The following is a 6000-nucleotide window of genomic DNA, read 5'->3' on the forward strand; positions in this document are numbered from 1 at the left end:
GAGCTTGTAGCTCGGCTACTTTTGGTGAGCGTTCCCCCCAGAATAGGGATGCTGGGGGTTCAAGGGATTAACAAAAGGGGCATTTTAAGTTTAAAGCATATTTTGATTATCGCGATAATATTGTTAATCGCAATTATTTTTGCCACAATAATCGTGACATGAATATCGTGCCATCCCTAATAACATCATGACATTGACGTGCAGTGATGGAGTCGTGTGAACGGTTATCGTTTGTGTTTCCACCAGCAGTGGACCTCGAATCAGGAGTAAGATGTGCCTAAAGGTGACCACCCATGTCTTGTCTTAGTCATCATTCCAGATGAAATTCAGCCATTGTAGTAAAACCTTTCATTGTAAGCTCCTTTCAGTGTGTGTAATGTCAGTGTGACAGGATCAATGACGGCCACCTACCACAATCCACAGCATCATAGGCTAGAAAGAAGATCTGCAAGTGTTCGAACTTTTGACTGCATTGTGGCGGTGCTACTATGATAGTCGAAGCCAGACCGTTATACTAGCCAACAACACATACAAAATTAAGGGACAGTCATTGTTTGTGTTAACAGAAATTAGTACATTTACCGGAAATAAATACTGTGTCTATTATCGGTTTCATGTGTTCAAGCAGCGGTAATCAGTCATAATATGACCCCTGTAACCAATCAGAAGATTATGACTGATTACCACATATTATGTGCTATATGTGCAGAAATGTTATCAGCTCCCTGAAGGATTGCTAACCCATGTTGTCCTCTTCTGCTAAGTCAAGACAAACATGTACTCCTTTCCTTTTTTATTGTGTTTTCTCGAGGTAAAACATTACTCCGCCACGCACCTCGGCTGACATATACTGTATTTCATAGTGTGGTCATGTTAATCATGATAATCGTCATCGTTTTGACCCGTTTCCTACCATACAGCGTGGCATCTAATGAACGTAAGGCAGCCAAAATCATGTAGCGTGTAAGCACCTTCAGAAATACTACAGTGGTGATAGCAAATTACTAATGACATTAATAGGGTTACAAAATTAACAAGTCAATTTACATGAAACTGAAAAGTAATGACTTGTACGAGATTTACACAGCTTTATCTGAAGACAGCAGACCATGCCAACTGTTATTTGTTTTGGGAATTAGAGAAGAAATCACAGGAGTTCAGGTCAACATTTTAACCGCTGTTAAACACGAAACACATTTATTTTGTTGTGGATAATATCAGTTTAGTTGACAGACAGAACACAAAAGCTTAACCCCTTGAACCATATAGCATCCTTATACTGGGGGAGAATTCACCAGAAATAGCAGATATGCTCACAACATTGTGACCTTGTAGATCAGCTATTTTTGGCGAAGAGATTTGGTGTAGAGGGAAAAAAGAATAGACCAAGTGCAGAGCCAATGCGGGTCCTACTAAGTATAGAGGGTTTAATACAGTCAATACTGAATGTGGGGTTTGAACCTGCAACCTTTCAGTTTACGGGAATGTCTATAGAACAAACTAGAGCTTTTGTGAAGGTTTGACATCAGAAGCCAAACACATCTTTTTCAGCTTTGATCCAAACTCCCTCACTCTTTTAGAAGCGTCTCAAAGGCTCTTCAGAGATTTTCTGAAATGAAAAACCTTTGCACCAAACTCTCAGATCTTCCAGGTTTCTGTGCCTGAAATCATTATCAGTGTGGGACTCATTTCATTGGTATTTAGTATATTCACACCTGAAAGGAATTTAACTTGGTTGGTTGGTTCCAACTGTATGTTCACACAGACGCAGACCATACTAAAGAATGATCAAACCTAGCACTAAGAATAAACTGTATAAATATAGTATTATGGAAGGGTGTATGGGCATTTTCTTGTAAACATGTACACTTGGAGTGTTGCCGGTTATCTGCGGTTAACCGTAGCATGATGTAATCTAAACAAATTAACATTGTAGTGCACATAACAAGAGCCTTGGACACACTAATTGCATCATTGAGTTTTATGAATTGCGATGTAGTTGAATAGTGAGTGGCGAAGACAACTGCCTCGGTACAGACAGAGCTGTAAAGCAGCATTTAGTTAATTTTAAAAGCCAAGCCCTTAACATTCTGCTTATTTTTACGTTTTATCCACTATGGGCTAATAAACTGTGTTTATGTATTGACGTTTGCCATGGCTGCAGCGTTGCGCCCTGTGTGCCTCCCAGAATATCAACATCACTACACACCCTGTCTGAAATCACCATCAGTACACTTTAAAATCCTGAGCGTTCATTTATATTTGCAACTCAGAAAGTGTACTCATAACCAAGTCAGCCATAGCTGAAGGCCATCTGGGGAATAGAAGGTCACCGGTTCGCGTCACGGCCCTGGCTATGTGTCGAACTATACCTGTGTAAGACTTGAGTTGCCTCTGTACTTGGACCACCTCTTCCATTTCACACCAAATCTCTTCGCAAAAGATAGCAGATCTACAAGCTTGTGAGCTTGTAGATCTGCTAATGTTGCCCCCAGAATATGGATGATGGGGTTTAAGTGGTTCAACTTTCCAGCGTCCCCCAGAGAACCCCTCCAGGATCCCCGGAGAGGGTCTGGGAACCCCACTTTGAGGCACACCGGTGCCCTCGGGGAGCTTGTCTCCTGTGAGAAACACAGCCCTCCTCCACTAATAAAACGCTCCAATTGAGCTGATTAAACAGCAATAAAAACACAGGCAGTCGGTGTGCTGCAGACTGGAGAGCTGTGCTAACCAGCTCTAATGAAAACCACTGCAATCTAACTAGCTCCTTTAGCACTCCTTCTCTCGCACTCTCTCTCTCTCTCTCTCTCTCTCTCTCTCTCTCTCTCTCTCTCTCTCTCTCTCTCTCTCTCTCTCTCTCTCTCTCTCTCTCTCTCTCTCTCTCTCTCTCTCTCTCTCTCTCTCTCTCTTCAATATTACCTCACCGTCTCTTCCTGCACTCCCTTCTTCCTTCCTTGCTGCCATTCCACACTCATTCTCTAGCTTGTTGAATATCTCCCTCCATTCCTCCCTCCCTCCATTCCTCCCTCCGGCTTTTCTCTTTCAGTCTCTCTTTACCTGCATCCCCCCCCCCCTCTCTCTCTCTCCAATCTTTTCTTTCTCTCCTGTACATTCTCGTCTCTCTCTCTCTCTCTCTCTCTCTCTCTCTCTCTCTCTCTCTCTCTCTCTCTCTCTCTCTCTCTCTCTCTCTCTCTCTCTCTCTCTCTCTCTCTATTTGTGTGTAATGGAATCAAATGGGAGTTGTGTTAGAGCAGCAGAGACATGTAGGAACTCTGATGGAATTACACCTGAACCCATGCAGCTGAGTGGGGGCGGGGCCCTGTGTGTGTGTGTGTGTGTGTGTGTGTGTGTGTGTGTGTGTGTGTGTGTGTGTGTGTGTGTGTGTGTGTGTGTGTGCGCGCGCGTGCGCGTGTGTGTGTGTGTGTGTGAGTGAGTGAGTGAGAGAGAGCGAGAAGGCATTATTTAAAGATCTCAGACATACTGCACGCATGCACGCACAAGTGTTATGTTTGTGTATGTGTATGGGTTTCCCTCTACACAAACATACAGCCCTAATCCTGTGTGCATGCATTTGTGTCTGTGTGGTGAAGGCTTCTATGTGGGTCTTTGTCAGACTGTGTGAGGTCTGTGTGTGTGTGTGTGTGTGTGTGTGTGTGTGTGTGTGTGTGTGTGTGTGTGTGTGTGTTTGTGTGTTTGTGTGTGTGTGTGTGTGTGTGTGTGTGTGTGTGTGTGTGTGTGTGTGTGTGTGTGTGTGAGAATGCTATGGTCAGGTAAAGTGTATCAGACAGAATCAGGACAGTCAACCTGCTGTTCTCCCCTAGGACAACACACACACACACACACACACACACACACACACACACACACACACACACACACACACACACACACACACACACACACACACACACACACACACACACACACACACACACACACACACACACACACACACACACACACACACGCACGCCTGTCTGCAGGGCTCGTCTTCTGTGGGTCTTGTGCAATTTGTATTTTGTAGTACTATTATTTTGGAGGAATATGCAATCAAATAAAAGGCTCCGCCTCATACTTACACTGTCTGTCAGTGTCAGCACAGAGAAGCGAAAAAGGAACTGAGTGTGTTTGTTGACAGCAAGCGCCTGGAGTTCCAACATCCCCAAAGTACCTCGGCGTGCGCCTTGAACAGTGAACGTGAGGGCCATCAAGGGCCGTCAAACGTCTCACTTATCCATTTTCCCAGGCAAGCCCTGGTCTTCCCTGCAGCATGAATGCTGTGCCCCAACCTGGTGTAGGAGCCCTCATGTCAAAAAGGTAGATGCTGCGATCAAATCATAACTGGCTGCCTAAATAATAATAAACCAACTGTCCACCCCTGTGTCCTATACCTGCCAGTCCTCACAGAAATTGCCCCGCCCAGCCTCGGACCAGAGGCAGTTACTATCAACGTTGCAAGATAAGCCCAGATACATGACTGGCACGACACTAATGGATAGAGCGCATTCAAACAGTCAATTACCACCAACCCTACAATAAAGCGGCACAAGAGATGCTCCGTTCCATCCTGCAGGACTTGTCTACAAGCACATGGCTGGTGGCATCCTGGAAGCAGGAGTGGGAGTCTGCTGGACCCTCACATATCCACCAGTGTGTCCTACATCTGTGACCCTGGAAGATGGCATCAAAGGAGAAGATCTACCATGCCGGCAATGGACCCTGCTGAACCGCCTGCACACTGGGGTCGGCTGCTTCAAATGAATTATGAATCAGTGGGGCTTTGCAGAGAGCGCCGCATGTGAGTGTGGCGAGCCTGACGGTGACATAATCACCACCTGTCCCCTGTACAGACCACCTTTCAAGTGGGACCAGAGACCAGGGCGTGGCTACGCAACACAACATTGAGTTGGACATTCGAGGATGATACACAAAAGAAGAAGAAGTCTGTCAGTACTGACTTTGGAAGTTAATAGTTCTCATTCACATTCTTCTAGCTAGAGTATACATTTAAACCAGTCATCCAACCAGTGGATCAGTCAGTCAGTCAGTCAGCCAGCCAGACAGACATCCAACCAACCAGCCAGCCAGTCATAAATTCATTTAGGCAGCGTGAAATGATAATATAATGTAAGTAATAATAACCCACTTAATATTTCTGCGTGGGCGTGTTGATGGATGGGGTCAGGCTGGGGCTGCCTAGCTTGGGTCAGAGGTCAAACATCAACCTGAACGCTGTAATGGGAGCTGAAATATTGTTCCTCATCATCTCTGCAAGAACAGACGCACAGAACGCATGATGAATTAACTGTTAGGAGGAATTACACACACATAACTGATGTACACACACACACACACACACACTGTACAGTCAGCAGACAGGGCGCACACATGCCTCGCAACCCCCCTCCACACACACGCACACACACACACACACACACACACACACACACACACACACACACACACACACACACACACACACACACACACATATGCATATGATTAATCATAGCCTTCAAGTCCATGTATATTTGGGAGTGTGTCTCCGTCTCTCTTAGACACTCACTCTCTCACACACACACACACACACACACACACACACACACACACACACACACACACACACACACACACACACACACACACACACACACACACACACACACACACACACACACACACACACACACACACACGTTTCTTGCATGCAAGATTATGGCCTCTAATTGACAGTGGCATCATAGCTTTTATTTATTCTTTATTATAATGTGCTCCTGGCCTCTGTGCTCTGCAGAGCTGGCAGAGCAAATTGGTTTTTAAATGCAATCTGATGACATATCTGAAAACACAATCTGCCTAAAACTCCAAGGAATTAAACACACACACACACACACACACACACACACACACACACACACACACACACACACACACACACACACACACACACACACACACACACACACACACACACACACACTATCCTAATGGGTCCTTGTC

The sequence above is a fragment of the Gymnoscopelus microlampas genome (genome assembly GCF_963454915.1).
Source record: "Gymnoscopelus microlampas genome assembly, chromosome: 20".
Taxonomy (NCBI): Eukaryota; Metazoa; Chordata; class Actinopteri; order Myctophiformes; family Myctophidae; genus Gymnoscopelus; species Gymnoscopelus microlampas.